Source organism: Ictalurus furcatus, chromosome 25 (assembly GCF_023375685.1).
Source record: "Ictalurus furcatus strain D&B chromosome 25, Billie_1.0, whole genome shotgun sequence".
In the NCBI taxonomy this organism is placed as follows: domain Eukaryota; kingdom Metazoa; phylum Chordata; class Actinopteri; order Siluriformes; family Ictaluridae; genus Ictalurus; species Ictalurus furcatus.
The window spans coordinates 4,582,551-4,606,500 of NC_071279.1; positions in this window are offsets into that span (position 1 = coordinate 4,582,551).

Here is a 23,950-nt window from a genome sequence, read left to right on the forward strand (position 1 = left end):
TAGGTTCTTTCATGTTTTTAACACTTAACACATTTGGCAATCCAGATGAGCCATGTAGCTACACTAGCCAATGTTTGCGACAGTACAGTACTAGCTAGCTATGTGTGTTAATGTGACTAATCTTAATCTATGTGGATGTGTTCCTAGATGTCTAATAAAATTTTATGTTGTGTTTCTGGTTTCTTAAATTGTTTTCCAACATCCTTTGCATCTAACCGATCTTCCTTGTAGTTCCTGCTTCTGAGGACACTGCGTTAATAAAACCTAATGTGAGCACATATAGCACGGTGCGTCTGTTTCATGGGACTCTTATCATGGGACTCTTATCACATTTGGCATTTATGCGGAAATACATCATCAAATTCTATGATAAGGGTCCGATCTATTGTAGCATGAGACACAGGGAAATATGTGATACAGATACTGTACAATGAAACCATACAAATAAAACACAAATTCTTCCTTTATGATATCAGTAGTTAAGGTTAAAAGGCTTGAGTTGTTTTTAAAATAATCCGTTTTGTCGAGTCCATGTCATGTTCCATGTTAGATTAGTTCATTTAGGCCACGCTGGTTTCTCCGCTCCCAGTTCCTCGCTATAGTTCATGTTTCCTGTTTTGTATATCGACCCTGTATTCCGTGACCGCGATCGTGATTCCTGCTTTGCACCGTGTATGCCTGTTTGTCGATCGCCTGACCTTTGCATGTTTGTGGATTACGTTTTGGATTACGTTTTTGGATTTACCTGCCTGTCTCTCTCATTAATAAAACTGTCAAACTGCATTTGCATCCGTCCTATCTTCGTTACGTCTCGAGACGTGACAGAATATTCCGCCTATCATGGATTCAGCATGAGGATAAGAGAGAGTTCACGCTACGCAAACCATCCCCGCCTTGGATTCGGTCCAGTTTCCACAAGAGACTTTCGTGGATCTTCCAGATCGGTTTGATGGGTTCTTTGGCTACCCGGACTATTTTCTGGTTGACTGCCAGACATATTTTTCGAGCTTAACGGACACTAAGCCCAGCGAGAGGCAAAGGATAAGGTTCATGGTGTCCCGGTTTTTTGGCCCAACTCGCCACTGGGCACAGCGTTTAGCAGCCATGGGATCCCGGGGACTGGAGAACAGTAAGCTATTTATGGAACTATTTTTGAAGGAGTTTGGGGATCCAGGGCAGAGCTACGACCCAGATAAACTGTTGAAGGGAGTGGTGAACAAGGGTGACCTGCCGTTCCACATCTATTACAAGTGGGAATCTGTGGTCGGGGCTAGTTCCATCTCCCATCCTCCCTCCCCTGTTCAGCCTGCTGAGTCAATGAAGAACATCGTTCAGCCTGCCTGCTCTGCTGAGGACGCCGCTCGGCACTCCTGTTGAGCCGAGGACGTCGCTCTGCTTTCCTGTACAGCCGAGGACGTCGCTCCACTCTCCTGCACCGCTGAGTACAGCGCTCTGTTTGCCTGCTCTGCTGAGGAGGACGCTCTGCCTACCTGCTCGGCTAAGGACCTCGCTCCGCTTTCCTGCTCAGATGAGGACGTCGCTCTGCCTTCCTGCTCGGCTGAGGTCATCTCTCTGCCATCCTGCTTCACTGAGGACGTCGCTCTGCCTCCATGTTCTGCTGAAGATGTTGTTCCTCTTCTTTGCTGCGCGCCATATGTCACTCCCCCTTCCTGCTCCGCGGAGAGCATCGTTCCTCCCTTTGGCCTCACGGAGAACCTCGCTATTCTCCCTGGCCTCGCGGAGAACCTCACTCCCCTCTATGGCCTCGCGGAAATCTTTGAACTTCCCTCAGGCCTCGCGGAGAACATCGCTCCCCTCTCCTGTGCCACTGAGGAAGCTGTCCCGTTGCCCTGTCCTGCTGAGGAAGCTATCCTGCTGCCCTGTCCTGCTGAGGAAGCTATCCTGCTGTCCTGTTCTGCTGAGGAAGCTATCCTGCTGTCCTGTTCTGCTGAGGAAGAAATCCTGCTGCCCTGTCCTGCTGAGGAAGCTATCCTGCTGCCCTGTCCTGCTGAGGAAGCTATCCTGCTGCCCTGTCCTGCTGAGGAAGCTATCCTGCTGTCCTGTTCTGCTGAGGAAGCTATCCTGCTGCCCTGTCCAGCCGAGGAAGCTGTTCAATTGTCCTATCCCGCAGAGGACGTCCCTCCGAGCTCCAGCCCCGCAGAGGATGTCCCTCTGCTTTCCTACACTGCTGAGTACGTCGCTCTGCCTTCCTGCTCCGCCGAGGACGTAGATCTGCCTTCCTGCTCCGCCGAGGACGTCGCTCCGCTTACCTGCTCCGCCGAGGACATCGCTCCGCTTTCCTGCTCCGCCGAGGATGTCGCTCTGCTTTCCTTTTCCGCCGACGACGTCGCTCTGCTTTCCTGTTCCGCCGAGGACGTCGCTCCGCTTTCCTGCTCCGCCGAGGATGTCGCTCTGCTTTCCTGCTCCGCCGAGGACATCGCTCCGCTTTTCTGTTCCGCCGAGGACGTCGCTCTGCTTTTCTGTTCTGCCGAGGACGTCGCTCTGCTTTTCTGTTCTGCCGAGGACGTTGATCTGCTTTTCTGTTCTGCCGAGGACGTCAATCTGCTTTTTTGTTGCGCTAAGAACGCCACACAGTCTCCTGGTTCTGCTGGGGGCATTTTGCCCAGGGGGCCGGGACCACCAATAGAGAGGGATGTTTCATGGCGCTCCGGGATTAGCGCCCGTGGGGGGGTTAAGGTGCTTGAGCACCTGCTTTTCGTTTGTTGATATTGTGTACATTGGACACATGCTTTTTGTTATATTTCTGTTATGTCTCCTCCCTGTTCTGTCATTGGCTGTCATTTCACGTGTGTCTAGACTGGTGTCAGCCGTCAGCAATTGACGCTGATCATGTTGGTATATATACCGCGCGCCTCCCAACACTCGACGCGGAATATTATAGTAGGTTAGTTTAGTTTAGATTCCAAACGATAGTTATTCACAGTCATAGTTTTAGTTATGGTCCATGTCATGTTCCATGTTAGATTAGTTCATTTAGGCCACGCCGGTTTCTCCACTCCCAGTTCCTCGCTGTGGTTTTTGTTTCTTGTTTTGTATATCGACCCTGTATTCCGTGACCGCGACCTTGATTCCTGCTTTGCACCGTGTATGCCTGTTTGCCGATCGCCTGACCTTTGCATGTTTGTGGATTACGTTTTGGATTACGTTTTTGGATTTACCTGCCTCTCATTAATAAAACTGTCAAACTGCATTTGCATCCGTCCTATCTTCGTTATGTCTCGAGACGTGACAGAATATTCCGCCTATCATGGATGCAGCACGAGGATGAGAGAGACTTCACGCTACGCAAACCATCCCCGCCTTGGATTCGTTACATCTCGAGACGTGACACACATCGTGCTGTTGGGTGTCGGAATCGGAAGAATGTTTAGAAACACATTCATTTTTACAGCATACTATCCAAATACAACAAATCGGAATGTCCTGAATGGCCAAGGAAAACAACATTAAACTAAAATAATGTCATTGTCGTGGTGTATTTTAACAGATTTTGCTACTGTTAAATGCACTGTTAGGAATATGACGATGCAATGCTGAATGCTCTGATACTGTAATCACACGCCTGTCGACCTGGCACTTAGCTAACTGAATTACCAAGTTAGCGAATGTTTGTAAGGCTGTTTCAGATGGCGGTGGATGTGAGAGAATTTCCTATCTTGTGTAGTTATATTACATATTTATTTATGTGTGCAAATACACCATTTAAAATGTGATTACTGAAATTTAGCTTCAGTTCAAAGACCTCCCATGTAGCTGTAATGAAGCAGCGCACTGGGAACTGCAAAATTACACACACACACACAGACACACACACACGCACACACACACACAGTCTCCTCCTCATATGTGATAAGTGGCTGCTTTGCTGTCTCTTTCCCTCCAGCGCTGGCATGATGGGCCATCTAAATCCTGCAATGATAGTTTGGGGTTCCTGCTGTTATCATTGAGCACTAACATCAGGAAACATATGACATGCCAGTGTGACAGATAGTAGGATTGGACCCTGCTGTTATACCACTCACAAATTAACTCAAGCTAAAACAAACAGGGAAAATAAAACTATATCATAAATAAATATAGCAAAAGCAGAATATACACTGAAAAACAGGACACTATACCCAGCAGAGCCATGGTTCTCACTGGGGGATCAGGGATCTCTAGGGGTCCGTGAAGCATAACTAACAGTCCCGTGATTTTTTTTTACATTTTATTATGGTGTTGGAAATCACAATCCACTATTATCAAAGTGATTTTATTTATTGTTAAGTTTTTATACTTATTAGCTTGTTTAACTGGACACTTACAGTAAAATACAAACCACATTAACTCAATAACAAGCAAGCTTATAAATAAGTTAATAATTTGAATAATAATGTGTTCTGAGAGTGGAATGTTCAGGGATAAATAGCTCTATAGCTCTAATTACATGGTCAAATAGGGTATTGGGCTAATTAAAATTAATGTGCCTCAAATTTTAATTTTTGGATTGCATTATAATAGGACGGCTGTGGTTCAGGTGGTAGAGCGGGTTGTCCACTAATCGTAGGGTTGGTGGTTTGATTCCAGGCTCACGTGACTCCACATATCGAAGTGTCCTTGCGCAAGACACTGAACCCCAAGTTGCTCCCGATGGCAAGTTAGTGCCTTGAATGGCAGCTCTGCTACCATTGGTGTGTGAGTGTGTGTGTGAATGGGTGAATGAGATAAAAGCTCTATATAAGTGCAGACCAATTACATTAATAAAATGAATTTGTACTGAGAAAGTTGTTTTAATTTTTGTTTGTCTGTTTGTGCATTCGGGCCTTACTAGCTCAGTGACTAAGACATTGGACTATGGCTCAGAAGGTCATGAGTTCAAATCCTCCTGCTGCTGGTTGCTCAGCTCTATAAATGAGATAAACGTAAGTCTCTCTGGATAAGGGTGTCTGCCAACATGCTGTAAATGTAGATGAATGGACAAAGTGTGTGTGTACACAGTGGTGCATCAAAAAAAATGTAAAAAGTGGAACTTTCATATATTCTAGATTACACACACAAAATGAAATATTTCAAACCTTTTTTCCTTCAATTTTGATGATTACAGCTTACAGCTCATGGAACACAAAAATCCAGTATCTCAAAATTACAATAAAGAATGTATAATACTTTTAAAACTCTTCCACGATATTCTAAATTTTTTTGAGAGGCACCTGTATAAAGGGCCAAATCAAAGCAAATCAGGACTAACATAAAATATTCCAATAATGACAATGGCTTTTATGTTCAGTTCATCTTTAATTTTTATAGTCACGCAACAGCTTTACAGAAATCATGATGTAGGCAGAGGCAAAGGAAAAACTCTCTGAGAAGACATGAGGAAGATCCCTTGAGAGGAACCATCCTTTTCCACTTGACATCAGATAGTGCGATTATAAATCATTACAGAGTACAGCTGTAGTGAAGTACAGGCAAAGAGTACCAAGTCTGTTGAAAGTATGTTCAGTATGAGGAAAAAATACTGTGAACGAGTCCTGAGATGAGCACAGGACAGTCTTTATAGCAGGTATAAATCTACAATATCCAGGTGAGATTATACACTGAAGCATGGGGGAGTCTTGGGCATGAACTGTTTTTCAGAAGCAAATCTTTGTTGGATCCATGTGGGACTATTCACAGCAGCAGAAGGTGAGTCACAAACAGAAGTAGAGCATCAGGATGAATCAGACAGCAGAAGAAGTGTATCAGGATCTGGCATCAGCCTCACATCAAGCAGCAGGAGTGCACACACAGCTCGACAGAAAGTAAACAGATTATTAGGTATGCTCTTTCATTCATCTTCAGTAACCACTTTATCCTGGTCAGGGTCGTGCTGGATCCGGAGTCTATCCCAGAAACACCGGGCGCAAAGAGGGGGAATTCATCGCTTCGATACTTCACTGAGTCACTGTGCTGTGCTACATATGCTCTTATAAAAGTTATTTAATACGTTTAAAAATAGGTTTTCAATCAAGACTTAAAGATGAAGACTGTGTCCCTGAATCTCAAACACTAATAGGAAGGATATTTTTATGTAAAATGTGTGTAGGAAAACATTCTGCCCCCTGCTGTAGTTTAAAAGCCGGCCATACTGGGTCAGTACAGGACGTCCTTCTTGTCAATTAGAGCTCTCTTCTTTTGATGTGTTAAGTTGGGCTGAACTTCTACAATAACACAATAATAATATAATAAAAAGTGGTATAAAGTCAAGAAGTGAAGCACTAAAATGCAAATTTGAACTGCTACGCACTTTGAGCTTCTATATATCACTAATGACTCCACTTATACCAATTACAGCTGGATAATCAGCAGTCTGTGCTGGCTACAGGAGAGAATACACTCCACATGCCCACCGCTCTCATTAGTGTTGCACGCTTCAGCTTTAATCCACTCACATTAATAGCATCCATATTCAGCGCTATAAGATGTATATAGTCTTTATAGAGTCTTCTATAGTGTTGCTTTTTCACGGTGATTAGTGTGAGGTTCTGTTTAATGATGCATAGCCACCTCTCATCTCCATTTTTCCACTTTGTTCTTTTCTCTCTTTTAATCCCCTTTTCTCTCTTTTAATCCCCTTTTCTCTCTTTTTTTGCTTCTTTTCATATAATTTCTCTCTCTCTCCAATCCCTCCTATCTTCTCTTCTCATCTCCTCTTATCTTTCTTTTCCTGTCTTCCTTTCCCTGTTTCGCTCCTTTCCCTCTTCTACTCTCTTTCTTGTTTTTCTCATTTTTCTTCTCCCATCCTCTTTTCCTTTTCCGCTTCTTTTCTTTTTCCTCTCCTCCTTTTACCACTTCATATTCCTTGTTTCCTATTCATGTCTATTCTCTCATAGCTTTTCCTCCTTTCGGACAATTTCTTCCTTTCTTCTTTCTCTTTCTCACATTTCCCTTTTTCTCTCCACTCCTTGGCACTGTCTTCCATCCAATTTTCTCATCCTCTACTCTGTAACTTAAAGATTAAATGATCTATCATCAAATGTTTGACTTCACTGACATGAGAATGCTGCTGCATGGAAACCTGACTGATGAAAGCTCAGTCAGTCAGTGTCTCTCTCTCTCTCTCTTTCTCTCTCTCTCTCTCTCTCTCTCTCTCCCACACACACACAGAGAGAGAAAGGCTAATAAATAAATGAAACAGAACCAGGGTTCAGGATGGTGTGAAACAAGATAAGAGTGTTCTAAAGCAGAGGTGACTGCACACTGAGCTCACCAAAAAACCATCTAATATACGAGCAACGATTTAATATATTGAGTTCTACAATTTCTAATATTGTTGCTATCACTAAATAAGGCATGCTCTGGAGTGGTTTTGAAAAGGCAGTAGAAGTTTCCATTTCTAAGTTTCTATTCCTGTGTAAAGTCATTTAGGTCCATTACTTTTGTTTGAAAGGGGGAACCTATATATCAGTTGATGATAAAAAAAAAAAAAGCATGAAGCATTACAGTGTTTATTGCATTTTCCCTTACTGACTGACTGATCCCTGTTCTTGAAATGAGTATGCATGGAAGACATTAAGGATACAGTATATTGTATTTACAATAGGTTGTGATACATTTGCCAGCCACTTTAATAAGAACATCTGTACACCTGTACATTCATACAATTATCCAATCAGCCAATCATGTGGCAGCAGCACAATGCATAAAATCCTACAAATACAGGTCAAGTGCCTCAGCTAATGTTCACAGCAAACATTAGAATGGGGGAAAAACTGATCTTTGATCTTACTTCAGAGGAAAATGGCTTGTTCAAGCTGACAGAAAGTGTACAGTAACTTAAATAACCAGTTTTTATAACCGTGGTGAACAGAAAGGCATCTCAGAATGCACAACAAGTTGAACCTAGAGGCAGGTAAGCTACAAAAGTATATCAGGTTCAACTCCTCTCAGCCAAGAACTGGAATCAGAGGCTACAGCGGGCACATGCTCACTGATAAAAAGGTTGCAGTTGAAGATAGGAAAAAGTTTTGGTGAATGTGTCTCAGATCAAGGTGGTCATTCTGCTCCAGTCCTTAGTACCTCGAGTCAGCATATAGTGTCCGAAACGCACATGCTTAGAGCATACACACAGATTCTGATCTATAAATATGGCTATTTCCACTGTATATGGCTGATATTGTTTCCAGAGTTTTATTAGGCTGGATGTAAACACGGATGTAAAAGAGGCATTTCCCTTCTCAAATTTGGCACTGTGCTGAATGCATAGTACAGAGAGGTGAAATACCTGTAAGAACAAGTCACTGGAACAACGTGAGAATGGACAAGGAAATTAGATACGTCATGCACATCGGTGTAATTAATTTACGTTTTGATGTCATAATTTAGAAGCAACAAGAAAATCCTGTGTCTTACTACTGTCAAACAGAACCTAGAACAATCAAAGCTCAGTCAAGTAAGAGGCATCATGCAAAGAGAAGTTCAGGAAAGCATTTTCCCCACACTATTTTTCCCATCAGTAAAACCAAATACTCCAGACTGAACACTGCATTTGCCATGCATTGAAGATGAGAATATGAGTCGTTGAGTATGCAGAAGTAATAAGCAGTAATAAGTATATGAGCAGTAATATGTACATAATCGGCATAAGCAGTAATAAGAACATGATTGAATTGGCAATCATTCAATGTTTTCAATGTAAGTATGTATAATCTTTAAGATCAGCTGGCTAAAATGATATTAAAGTGCCTGTACAAAAATGATGGGCATCAGCCATCCGTGGCTGGGAGTCAGAAATAGTTCAATTGGACAGGCTGTTTGCTTGGGAGAAGTGGCATACTCTCTCTCTTGTCAGTCACAGCAACACTAGCCAATGTTGGGAGTCTGTTAGCTCATGTATGTGGAAGAGAGCAAATAGCACTTACCTCCAAATGTGTTACACAGTTCTAAAAGATGAAGTTGGCTGGCTTTACATGACTCGCTGGAAGCATGTGTTAGCCTTCACTCATCCCAATGCGTAGCTGATGAACAATAGAGGAGAGCTGGCTGGTGAGTGGGAATTGGCCAATATAATAAATAAATAAATAAATAAATAAATAAAGTGAGATTGGCATATAGACATCTTATTTGGTGTTGGTAAAAATTCAAAGTCAAAGGGTTTACACTCTTGGCTGACTCAATAACACAACACTCTGGCATTATTGCAATGTAAAAGAAAGTGCACACTGATCACCATCCACTTGAACTGAAGAAGCTGTCAGACATTTAGTGAACTTGCAGAGAAATTGCTCCGAGGACGTTGATCCCTCTGACTTCTTCAGCGGATGTTACAACAGTTCCACTCAAGAGCATCAATTTCTGCCTGAAGACCACATGTCAAACCTTCTTGGTGAATATAATTGTTTCTGAGCCTTTGTAGCAAAAAGATATGGATCTGACTGCAGCCCAAAGCAGAAAAGAGGAAACAGCTCTTGTTTTTAAGCAGAATAGACTCTAAAATAAAAATAATCCAATTTGGGTCCATTTGGAAACCAAATACTGGGAAACCCAATATGGACTTAACCCATACCCAACGGGTTTATAATGTTTAACCTAACATTTTTTTTTTTTTTACCTAAAGTAGACTTTCAGATGCTTCATCATAGCATGACAAATGTGAATTGCTCTAACACTGACTACCTCGTAATTTATCCATAAGCACCTTCTTGAATGAGTCTATCTTTAAATTAAAAAAAAAAAATACAGCAAGACTTGATTTATCTGGACTGTACAAAACTACAGCCAATAAACTGGACTCACACTCTCATACCAGCTGCTCGCAATGTCAGAGACAATATTTCAATAGTTGAAATGGTATCACATGGCTATTATACATGTCTGTCACCTTGAAATGGCTCTAAAAGCCATTGTAAACATTTACAAATTGGAAAACTTGCATTATTATATGAGGTCGCTTTACAGCAAGGGACATTTAGTGTAGGATAGCTAAATATATAAATATAATAGCTAGACAGTTCCTAGCTTGATAAAATAAGATATTAGGCATGGTTAAGTCATTAGTGTTTCACCAAAGGGCTGTCATTGGAATACCAAAATATACATTTGATTCATATGGATATATTCTGAAACTGTATTGTTATTGAAATGAAATGAATATGAAAATATATTCTTAATTACCCTGCGATGGATTGGCACCCTGTCCAGGGTGTACCCCGCCTTGTGCCCGATGCTCCCTGGGCTAGGCTCCAGGTTCCCCGTGACCCTGAAAAGGATAAACGGTATAGAAGATGGATGGATGGATGGATATATTCTTAATCTGAAACTGTACAAATTATTTTAAGGTTTTTGAGGTGACTGGGTGATGCTTTAGGAATGAACCTCACATGTTAGTAACATTTGAGTGCAAAACTAAAGAAGAAAATGTTGTCATTGCTAGTACAATACATCATTGATCAGAACTAAGCACTCAGGCAGAATTGTTTCTCAACTTCTAATATTTTGGTTGAACCCAAATATACATTACATTCATATGCATCTCTATTGCACTGGCTGGTCTACGGCAGTGCTCTTTTGGCCCCTTTTTATCTTCTAATTTTACTCTTTCAGTAACTTTTGTAATGAAGCTCAATCCTCAGAGATGTGACCTAGTTCTGTTGAAACTTCTGCCAATAAACCAAAGTCACCAGCTGAAACACTATAAAAAGTAGCTCTTTGAACAGTGTCCTAATCAGTCAATAACATTAAGTGCCTCCTGAGAGTTGAACATGATCTACTCAAAAGACTCAAAATTAAGCTTCTGTCAGCTGAAAATATTTCAAATTACCTAAAAGGTATTAAGTACCGTGGTAAATTAAACTATCCAAGTCATTATAATGGCACTTATTTTGTGAATATTTCACATAATTGGTTCATCCAAGACAGTCCGGTCACTTGGTCACTTCTATTTCTTCTTCTTAAATCACTTCAATTTCTCTCTTACATCTTAAGTCCATCCATCCATCCATCCATCCATCCATTCAACCGCTTACTCCTTTTCAGGGTCGCGGGGGAGCCTGGAGCCTATCCCAGGGAGCATCGGGCACAAGGCGGGGTACACCCTGGACAGGGTGCCAGTCCATCAGTCCAATGCACCAGTATAGTGACAGGGACACTATACTGTAAAAACAGCACCATCTTTCGGATGAGATGTTAAACCAAGGTCCTGACTCTCTGGGGAGAGGACACTTATCATAAAAGAGTAGCGGTATAACCCGGGGGTCCTGGTGAAATTCCCCCATTGGCCCTTCTATCATGGCTCCCTAATAATCCCCATCTCTGGTGTGTGGTGTGGTTCTGGTGCAATATGGCTGCCGTCGCATCATCCAGGTGGATGCTACACACCAGTGTAGATTTCAGGCTCAAACCTGTTCCAGCATGACAATGCCTCTGTGCACAAAGTGAGCTCCATGAAGACAAGGTTTGTCAAGTTTGGAGTGGAAGAAATCAAGTGTCCTGCACAGAGCCCTGACCTCAACTCCACTGAACACCTTTGGGATGAACTGGAACGCTGACTAAACCCCAGGACTCCTCAGCCAATATCAGTTCCTGACCTCACTAATACTCTTGTGGCTGAATGAGCACAAATCCCCATAGCCATGATACAAAATGTAGTGGAAACGCTTCCCAGAAGAGTGGAGGTCTGGAAATCTGGAATGTGTTGCTTAAAAAGCACAAGTGAGTGTGATGGTTAGGTTCCCACTAATTTTTTGCCAAATCATGTGTTTCAATTTACTCAAAAATGTATTTATTTAGTTGAATCTAGCTGAGTTTAGACACATTTTCAATTACTGAAAAAAAAAAAAAAAACCAGAAGATATACAGTAAGGTTACCACAGTTTTATGATTTACTGGAGGACTGCCAGGATTTCCCTCAGAACTACTGGAGTATTCCTGCTTACTCATTTCCTTTCCTTATAGCAATGCTAAACTCTCAACCAAGACCCCATGTAGTTAACATATTCAAAGTCCCTGCAAGTCACGTTTGTCACGTTTGCCAAGTCACGTAAGCCATTCTGGTCCATTGGTCCTCTTTGTGCTCTACTTCCTTTCATTCCTGGAAATGTATTACTAATGAGACATTGATATCAAGCCTAGGGCTTCTGTGTCTGTCATTTCAGCCAGTTTGCCTACCCTTTAATCAGGTCACATCTTCATTACACTCTTAGATGTTCAAAAGATGTCTTTAATGAGATTGGTATACTGTGGAATAGCCCAGTCATTCGCTTGAACAGAGGTTCTAAACTGCTTTGATATCAGCTATCAGCACTCAAGGAACCTCAAGTAGACCTCAAGCACAGAGAATAAGATGCAGCCACTGATAGTACATCATGATCTGTCTCTGTATGTATATTGGCTGTACTGGGTTCTCCTGAACTCTGTACTTCCTTCACTGCAAAAAATGCCTTTCTTGAAACAAGCAAGATGCACTTAAATCTAGTTAAAGTGTACTAAATCAAGCAAAAAAAAAATCTGCCAAGCAAAACTGACTTGGCAAGAATTTTTGAAAATGGCATATTATATATATATATATATATATATATATATATATATATATATATATATATATATATATATATATTAGTCCCTAATTGCTATTGGATCTTAAAACTAGACAAAAATGCCCAAATTTAAGCAAGTTGTGCTGAATACAAGCAATGAAAACTCAGATATTCAAGAAAGACTTACTTAAAAGTGAGTATTTTGGTCTCTTGATTGAGCTGACTTTAAGAATGTATCTCTTACGTTTATTAATTTAGCAGACGCTTTTATCTCTTAAACTAAGGTTAATAATTAGCAAAAAAAAAAAAAAACCTTACAATAAATATTGAAAAATTAAACAATTCTGCAACATAGTGTCAGGGATTATAGAAGGCGGCAGATGCAAACACAAATTTTTATTGAATTAAGCGCAAAACAAACAACCAATATTGTGAAAACAAGAACCATAAACATGACAGTGGACACAAGGCTAAAACATGCAGACCATGAGAGCGGCTGTAGCACACATGACACTACATAAACACGACAATGACAAAAGTTTGACAGTTAGGTGCTGAAAAACTAATAGGGGTGTATAGGGGTGCTTATTAAGGGTAACACAGAACAGGTGTGCGTGATCAGTGAGACATGTGACACGGTCATGTGACATGTTGGGGCTGATGGGTAATGTAGTTCAGTATGGATTTCAGCATATCCATGACACAGCTGCTTTATTGAAAAATTGAAGTTGTGCAAGTGGTCGTAGTCTTAAAATAAGGGAAACAAGTGTGTTCCTCATTTAGAATATTATGCAAAGCATGGCTATAGCTTGTTACAGGATAAATCTAGCTTAATATTTGCTGGAAGATCTTATTAAGACAAAGTTAGATATATTTTCTTAAAATGAGATTACCTTTCTAATGCAAAACATGCTTGACAAGATTTTTACTTTTTACCCAAAAATCAGACTCATTTCCCAGAAACAAGGCTTTTTTACTTTCTTGAAATTGTCCCCCCCCCTGCAGTTTTGCACTGTTGCACTGCCACTAACAGGTTTGGCATTTAGCCCATATCCTTCAACATGGTAAAGTGACATGCTCTTCCTCTTCCATGGGATTGATCAGCTGAGTCTTCTGCCTATTTCTGTTCCTGCTGGTACAATGGAGTGAAGGAACTTGCCTTTTTCCCCCAGCAGTATTTCCATAGCCTGCAAGGTACATTTTGTGTTACGCTAATGGAATTATGCTGCAGTTAAGGCAAAACTCTGTAAGTGCTGTTCAGGTCCCAAAACAATTTAGGCATTGATAATGTCCATTATCCAACTCAAGACTGGGCAGAACAAACAACTCGCCATCCTGTCCTAAAATACACATTAGGTTGCAATTATTATTATCAAGAATAAAAGGAGTGCTAGACTCAGCATAAAAAAATCCACTTTCATTCAATTCCACAAAAAGTTGATAATGGGAAAGAGGACGAGTTTGGAGGAGCTTACTGCTTTGCTATTGGTACTCGGCCAGGAAGCGAGGGTATGGGAATGTTCCGCTAATTGAATACACCTCTGATGGGACAAATAAGCAGATTTTCAGCATAAATCACAAATAGATTTGCCTGAAGTATTTATTAAAACATAATAGATTTTTTTTTTATTGATTGACAGCATTCAACAACTGCTCTTAGACGTCCACTATAAGTAAGTTACTTGTAAACAACCTTTGAGTTCTCTTCTTAATACAGAGAGACGTCGAATTTCTTGTGTCTACACATACGCAGAAGCATGAGAAATAGATTGGGTTGAAAAAAATGCAGGTGTTCTTTTAACCTTTCAAGTCCAAAACAATTACTTGTCTTGCTTGTGTTTCTTCTTGTTGAGTCACTTCACTTTCTCACTCTGCGTCTGACACATAAAAGTAAAGCAAGAAAGCGTTTATAATCTATGTGTGTACACTTCTGAACGAGTCACTTCCTGAGCATGGACCTCTTGAAGCTTGACCTTTTTCATCCAAATCCTGTTAACTTTGAAGGTTATTGTGGAGAATAAAATCACAGATTTCATCATGGCTTTTTGACTTCCCCCTGTCATGGTTGTTTAACTTTTCCAGTGCAATACTATGGCATATTTTGTGTGTGAACGTGTGATAGGTTCTTTTCAGAATTCTTGGCTACACATGTTCCACTGTATTGTATACATTAAATAAACTATCCAAGCAGGTACTGTAGTGTTTATAGAGCCCCAGGTTTGATCCTGAGCTTAGTTGACTGTATTTGGTGGGTTTCACATGTCCTCTGAATATGTTTCCTGCAGGTTCTCAGGTTTCTTACCAACAGAAAAAGGAATGTGACCTAAAGTAAATAAATGATATGAATCAGTATAATATCAATGGGGTGTTTCCAACATTTATGAACAGATTAATTCAACCACAGAGGTTTCTTCCCAAGGGAGGAACATTCCCACACTGTATTAATTTGAGCTCATGAAAACACTGGAAATGCAGATGAGAGTAATTTATTTATTTATTTATTTTTGCATTTGCTGTGATTTTCAAACTTGTCTCTCTATGTTTAGATGTCTTAAAACTAAACACTCAGTAAGCATCTGAGTTCAGCTAGCAACATCAAGGTTGTGCACTTTTGTCTAGAAATCGCTTGTGTACCCTTCTGTTACAGTAATAGCTCACAACTAGGAAAACTGTTTTATTTTTGTTCTTGGAGATATTGTGTCTCATGGACAATAAGGCTAAAAGCTTCAGTTTCTTACACTTTATTAGTTATGCTGTCATGTCTGCTAAGCACTAAGTTTGTCTTGCATTCAAATTTTCTTTTCTTAATTTACTGTTTCTACTATTTGTTGAGTCTGTCTCAGTATTATTCTAGTGCAGTGTCCAGGCAAACATGGCACTTCGATGGCATTCTGACCTTTTCCAGTTCGAAAATATTGTTGCCGGAGCACTCAGGAGGGAAAATTGTCTACAGTTGAAACAATCAGTAGAGCTTGTATTCACTGAGTACACCAACCGGGAGTTGTCCATGTGCCAGGATTCGTTGAAGAACCAACCAATGAGGTGCTGGAAGGGGGTTCATCCACAGGAAAGGGACATTTATGGGGTCAGTCAGACATTCACCAGGGCCAGTGCCCCTGTGGCCTCATCCCTTTGTATGTGCAATTAGACTAAATGCATACTGTATAATACCTGTCCTTTGGTCATACTAATTTGATCACACAGTCACTGTTCCTGAAGTGACTTTTAGGCTTGTGGAATAAATTAATATATTTGCATAGACATTGCCATTTATTTAACAGTTTTAGGGAGACACTTTCCCTTAAATTGCATAATGCTTATGCAAAATAGACCTGATGTGTTTTTTTGTTCATTGAAAGAGATGGAATCATCTGTAGGCCCTGTTTGCTTGCATGTTATCAAGTTTACACATCTGTACAGCTGCACACAACAGTAAATCCTAACTGTACATTTTCATACTGCTTGATGTCTGTATCTTATCAGAAATGATGTACAGCAGGTTATCATGCATAGTGTACTTGCACACTGCCTTTTTCATTGCAAACTTTCTATTACAGGAAAACAGCAAACATCTGATCAACAATCAAGCAAATATTACCAAAGACCAAGGACATGTTTTTCAAAATCCAATTTCTGAAGCATTTCTATTCCTAGGGTTCATCTGCCCTGCATGATAGTCTGTTTTGTGAGTCACAGATTAAGTCTCACATCAGGGAAGAAAATAAGCACAGCTAGTGAGCTGCTTTCACACACTGAAAGCGTTTATGCTTTCAGTTTAACTGCTAATGAAATTACCTCTGTGTCCTGTTGTATGGCATTTATATTTACTCAAACTCTTTCCAGCTGAGGCATCATGGCCAGTCTAACTCATGCTGCTTGTGCTGCCTTAAATAGAAATGATTTTAATTCCATTTATACTTGATCATTTACCTACAGCTGAGAGAATGCAGATCTCTGTAAATAATCTACACTGTGTCATTGTATGTTTTTTATTATGCTTTCGATGTATGTTTCCTTCTATCAGTTCAACAGCAGCCCCAATAAACACACTAATCAGTAGCTTAATAGTAAGTAAACTATGACAATATTTTTTTTTTATCAGGCTAAAAGTTACCTAGCAATGGAGTAAACAAATTATCTATCAAACTAGCATTATAGTAAACATGTATCTACATGCATCAGCAAAACTAGCACATACATTAAAAAAAATCGCTGCAATCAATTAACAAATGTCTGATGGTTTCCACCATCTTAATGGGAATTGGCTTAATGGATTGCATCAAATTTCTGAATGTTCAATCATGAGCTCACGTTACTGTCTGTGTGGAGTTTTTCATGTTCTGCTCAGGTCTGTGTGGGGATCCTCTGGGTTCTCTGGTTCCTTTCCACTGTACAAAATAGACTGCCAGGTGGAGGTGCTACTGTAAATTGTCGTGTGTGTGTGCGTGTGTCTGAGCATGCGCGCACACGGTGGCTTAGTGGTTAGCACGTTTGTCTTACACCTCCAGGGTTGGGGGTTCAATTCCCACCATGGCCCTGTGTATGTGGAGTTTGCATGTTCTCCCCGTGCTGCGGGGGTTTCCTCCGGGTACTCCGGTTTCCTCGCCAGTCCAAAGACATGCATGGTAGGCTGATTGGCGTTTCCCAAGTGTCCGAAGTGTAAATGGGTGTGTGAATCACTGCGCCTGGGGGCCATCTTCTGTCATCTTGTCATTGTCATAAGATGTTGGCATTGTCATAAAGTAGCTTAACAGAAATATATCAATTCAGGATATAAATTTTAAAATATATGAATTTAAACCCTAATGAGCAAGCCAGAGGCAATGGTGGCAAGCAAAAACTCCCTGAGACGACATGAGGAAGAAGCCTTGAGGGGAACCAAACTCAAAAGGGAACCCATCCTCATCTGGATGGGTTAGTGATGAGGATAATGCAATTATAAATAAATCCCTTCTATAGCTGTGTACTACATGGTCAAAAAGTGCAATTGTGTAACCAGGAAATTTATTGTAGTCTTAACATGAGATTATCCACTTTTTTCTGATGCAAAAACTGATGCAAAAACTGCTCATGCCAATTGCAGTCCTAAATCTATCATAGTATAACTGTTCATATTTGCAGTCCAAAGCCATCTTCATGGTGTTTAAGTGATACCATCTTCATTAATCTCAATGATCTTCAGGCTGTCTGTGTGGAGCCATCCTCAGCAGCAGCGAGTGACTTCCAGTTGATAGGAACTCCAACCAGAAGATGAATATTTAGACTGAGTGCTGAAAATGATACAAAATAAAGTACACTTTTAAGAAGAGTTACACTTCCACTGAAGTGCATACGTTGTTTTTATTGAAATAAAGTCTCACTATGGATCGATCACTGAAAACATTCTTTCAGTCTTTGTAAGTGTAAAGATCTGTAAAAATCCTGAAACCTGCATAACAAAATTGCTTTGAATCTCCTACTTGTATTAATGATTTAAAGGGATATTGATGCAAAACAACCCCTGGGTATTTACTGTGTTTTTGAGGTATGGGAGGGAGAGATTTGTTTTTTAATAAGCAATAGCATGCCCTCCTTTGTCGTGCCATTCTTTTTATTCAGAATGGTTTTCATTGAGAATTATTTTCCCCCCCAGAAACCATTCACCCAAAGGATCAAGGCCATTGATATTAGCTATTTGCATCTTTGGAATAGTGACAAATGAAGATTTTTTTTATGGTTTTCATGTAAATTAGGGAGGTTTTTAATTTCAGTAAAAGCTCATATTCAGTGCTGAGACTTGCAGTCGCCATCTCTCTCTCTCTCTCTCTCTCTCTCTCTTTCACACACACACACACACACACACACACACACTCACACACACACATAGAAAATGATGTTCAATAGAAATAGACCCTGATCTAAAGGATAAGCCACTAGCTGCATACAAAGACTCATGAAGATTTTTTAATCTTAAATCTTAAATTGCTTGCTAATACATTAGCCAGTTGCAAAGATTGATATAATAACATCATATAATACCGATAATTATCAAAAAAAAAATGATTAACAAAATAATAACTTGTGATATGTTTATGCTCATTAGGGGTATGACAGTGGACTCTGATAAGGGAACATGTTCAGTATTAATATTGTGCTATACTATTACGCTGAACATGTATAAATAAAAAAACAACCTCACAAGGAACAGGATCTGCAACACATTTCCTCCGAACCTCTAGAACAGATTGATTTAACTCACTTTCGCACAAGATGTAAGGAAGACATGCATTAAAAGTCTCCTCTGTTCTGGCACCCAGGTGCTGGAATTAACTTCCCATAGCAGTCTGGCTCTCTTCAAACACAGACTAAAGACCCAAATCTTCACTAAGTACTCAAATGAACACTAATTCGGCGGAAAAAAATTTAAACTCATCCTGACTGTTCTGTAACAGGCTTTTAGCTTGATGATATTCTTAGATCCTGATCTATTTGTTCTAGCGTAAGTAAATGTACAAGACCACTGTAGCTATAAACAATGGAAGTCTATATCACTTACATTTTTCTCCATAAATATCTGGCTCTACAGATTCCCGCTATTCATAATGTGACAATGATTTGTTTAACTTACCTACAAAGAGAAGACAGCCATTTGTTTTCTACATACACACTTGACATTGAGTCAAGTTTAAATTTTCACCACAAGGGACAATGCAACAGTGATTTGAATGTAGATTTTCTCAATTTTATGTAAATTAGATCTGACACAGTAAAGTAACAAACTAAAATGACTGGCCAAAATGATTTATCAGGTCAACAGTGTGTAGTCCTATGTTTGTACAGTTCCCCACTCACAACTTTAGTTCCTATCTACAGTTATGTCCCATGTATGGTTCGATATGCAACAATAGAAGAAAAACCTTCTCATCTCATCCTGTCATATTATACAACCTCTCATTAAATGCGAATAGAGATGTTCCAAAGAAAAATAAAGCCTGGAAGGAAGTAGCAGAGAAAAAAGTAGCACAAGTGACTTGTAATGATCTATAAACATGGAAAAGACTTCACTGTGTAGTTATATGCTGTAAGGTTACTGAAACGGCCATCTTGGTCAACTGGAATGGCTTAACATAATTTATTATCAAGTTGGAAGGTATGCAGATACATTGATATGTTATATTTCCACTTCAGACTTAAATTTCTAATTATGAAGTTTCATTGTCTTGCCAAGGGCACAGTGACTTAGTGGTTAGCATGTTTGTCTCACACTTCTGGGGATGGGGGTTCGATTCCCACCTCCGTCCTGTGTGTGCGGAGTGTGCATGTTCTCCCCATGCTTCAGGGGTTTGCTCTGGGTACTCTGGTTTCCTTCCCCAGTCCAAAGTCATGTGTTGTAGGCTGATTGGCATCTCTAAACTGTCTGTAGTGTGTGGATATGTGTGTGATTGTACCCTGCGATAGGTTGGCACCCCATCCAGGGTGTCCCCCACCTTGTGCCACCTGGGATAGTCTCCTGTGTCCCCTGCGACCCTGTGTGTGTAGCATAAGTGGTATGGGAAATGGATGGATAGATGGATCATCTTGCCAAACTGTCGAAATTTTGTTTGAAAAAGAACAAACCATCCATTTTTTTTTTTTTGATTGATTCCTTTAAAATCATCTGATGTGAAAAATTTGCAAGCAAATAGTGTTTGTACTGAAAGCTACAATGTTAGATTGTGCTGTATTGTTGTAAGATTGCATATTATTTTGCTATTTTTCCTAACATGCACAGATGAATAAAGTATATGCTGCAGAAACAATTATCTAAAATAATTTTAGCCCAGCGAAAAAATTATGCTTTTGCAGATAGATCCGAGACTACAATGAGATACACAGAGGAGAAAAATCAGGGAATGATGCATCCTTAAGGAAGGAAACTCAGCAGAAGAAAAAAGGGAAAAACACACACACAGATGGTGTATTGGTTCTTATGCAGTGTTAGGAATTAATAAAAAGCCACACCTGAGGAAAGGAGGAAGATCCCTTAAAAGGAGGGAGGGAGAGAGAGAGAGAGAGAGAGAGAGAGAGAGGGGATTAGATAATCTGTTGAAACAAAATAGGCATGTAAACATAATCAGTTCATTTATTAAATGTAATTTATAAAATACTCTCATCATGTGATGAACAGATATTTTCCAGACAGGCCCTGGATTACTGAAGGTTTCAGAAGATCAGGAGTTCAAGCCTCAGCACTGCCAAGCTACCACTGTTGAGCCCTTAACCCTCAACTGCTCAGATGTATAAATGAGATAAATGTAAGTTGCTCTGGATAAGGGCATCTGCCAAATGCCATAAGTGTTAAAAAAAAAAAAAAAAAAAAAAAAACCTGCACCTATCCTCCTGAGATTGCAGGGGTTTGTTTACCCAGGACATGTCTGACTACAATCAGCAACTGAATAAATATTCTGTGCTGAATAGTAAGGCTCTGTGCATCATAATATCATCATAATATTGTTACACTGTAATATTTCTGTTTACAGATATCCAAGTTTATGGTATGTTGGCTTAATAACATTCTTGCTTGGATTTCAGGGGGAATACTGAAATTATCTTAGAAAGATATTTAAGTTAATATTCATAGATGTGTGTGTGTGTGTGTGTGTGTGTGTATTAGGGATGTACATTATTCTGAATGAACAAAGTGTTACAAAGAGACAAATACAGAAAGTGCATTATTTTTCACAGAGGTTCACGAGCATCTAGTTGAGACTAGAGGTTTACACTGTGATGCTAACATGTGTCATGTCACAGCAAACCAGTGACTACATTTCCCATCCTGCACTGCGGTCTACAAACATGGCCGCCATGGACTGCAATTCCCAGAACACTCATTCATTCTAATCACACACACCTGCATCCAATTTCACACGCACTCACACCACAGTATAAAGAGACTGTTTGAACACAATGACTTTGTGAAGTATTGAGTCTTATCACTGTACCAAGTGTTTGTACGCTGTTCCTCACTTTGTTCTTTGATCTTATTTCTAGTTTCTCATTCTCGATTTTTGCCTTGCCTCGTTTATGCCTGTTTGCTGATTGCCTGACCCATTGCCTGTTTTTGACCACGCTATTGTCTTATGATTTGGATTTGTCTACCTGTCTCTCTTTATTAAAAGCTCTTATCTGCACTTGCGTCCGTCCTAACCGTCATTACATTAATTATGTGACAACATAAGCCACAAAAATGTTTTTATTTGATATTTTGTGAAATAGAACCAACTAAAATTAGGTACAAACAAACTAAAATTAAAAACATCTCTGGCTGAGACCAATTAGGAACTGGAGTGATGTATGATGTGATGTATGAGGGATGATGAGGAACTTTCAGAGCCAGAATTGACAGACAACGACCGACATTTGCTGACATTTCTCCGACGTGAAAAAAACATGAAATGGATTGGAATGGTCATTCAGCTCATAATTCCCAGTTAGGAACTAAAGAATTATCCACCTTGCCAGAGTTCTCTGATATAAAAACACCTGACGTCACAACACTCTGGCAGTGCACACAGTCAGCGGTAACCAGGTTTCCCTTTACAGTATTTTTTACTTGATAAAAATTGGTTTTACTTGCTGTGTAGCTTTTGTGTTGCGTAAAGTTGTTTTGACAACCTTGCAAGTTTGAGTTGTAATGTAATTCAGCGTAATCTCATTTATTTCAGTCCAGTTTTTACTAACATTCTGAACAAGGATGAACAAGGATGAATAAGACAGTTGACCGCTGTTATACATTGTTCCTGCGCTGCTGTTGACATTCTTGGAGACGTCCTGCCTCATTGAAGTCGCTGTGCAAGGTGCTGTGCCTGTGTTAGCAGTGCTCCATGTGTAGCGATATTCCTGTGGGGCCCAGCATCACAGCATGTATTTGGCATATACTCTGAATAATATCAGTGTCAACATCGTGCCTCTGGTTCCAGCTCTGTCCTCTGTGCTCTCAGAGATTTGGGATTCACAGAGTGTACAATCCTCATATCGCATTCTAGTCTGGAGGCTGCTCTGAAGCGTGTTTAATTCACGATTGTCTGAGCAGAAGCCTCGACACTTACTATGAGACTTTGCAGAGACCCACAGGGGCAATTAAAGCTCGAGTAGAAAGTCAACTGGAGCCAGACTTCATTTCAGGATTAAAGGAATAGTTTGTACATTTGTACATTTACACTCAAATGTATTCAATGTATTCAGCCAAGGCATATTTGAAATGCTACGTTTAATTAATTAATTAATGTATTAATTTATTTATTTATTTATTTATTGCACAGGAGGCTAATGAAGCCTTCATTCCATATCTGTTTTGAAATCAAAAAACAAAAACTGAATTTCTCCTTTTATTGCCTTGGATACGAATTTACAATTATTTTTTCTATTTTATCAGACAATCTACACTCTGATCATGATGTTTTAGAATACTGGTCTATATACTGAATATTAGTTGTATATTTTGACAGTTAATCCATCTGAAACAAGTTTAAGAAGGTCTGTGTACATTCAGATTTGTTTTTTGTTTTTTTTTTCATATTGCACATTTTAGAGTTTGAAATGGAAATACGAAAAAACAGAATTCATGTTCGAATGATTGATTTGATATGAATCAGTGTTTTTGTTTTGCAGAAAAAAAAGATCAACCTTGGGGTAATGTGCTCTGGTTTTGAGTCCAAGTCTAAGTTAGTTTAGCCTAGTCAGATCTTGTGGTTAGGGGGCGCACGGTGGCTTAGTGGTTAGCACGTTCGCCTCACACCTCTATGGTCGGGAGTTCGATTCACCGTGGCCCTGTGTGTGCGCGGAGTTTGCATGTTCTCCCTGTGCTGTTTGCATGTTCTCCCTGTGCTGCGGTTTCCTCCTGGTACTCGGGTTTCCTCCCCCAGTCCAAAGACATGCATGGTGGGCTGATTGGCAAAGTGTCCGTAGTGTGTGAATGGGTGTGTGAGTGTGTATGTGATTGTGCCCTGCGATGGATTGGCACCCTGTCCAGGGTGTACCCCGCCTTGTGCCTGATGCTCCCTGGGATAGGCTCCAGGTTCACCGCAACCCTGAAGGAAGGATAAGCGGTATAGAAGATGGATGAAGATAGATCTTGTGGTTATAAAAACATGCACTAGTTTCTCAGTGTTTTACAGGGTTTACATATTTCATATTTTGGCTGTGTTTCTTAGAAGGTAATAATCCGTCACTTGGGAGAGATCAAATGGTGATCAAATAATGAACCAGCATTTACATCAAGTTCACGCTGTGTTCGAAACCACATCAGCTACTCTGATTTAGCAAGAGATAGACTTCCATTACTCAGTATATACAATAGGTTACTAATTAATGCACTACACAAAATATGCAAAAAAAAAAAAACCTTGGCTATGTTTGGGATTTTAAAACACAAACTATATAAAACAGCAATCTGTTAATCAGCTTTCCTCTTCTTCTGG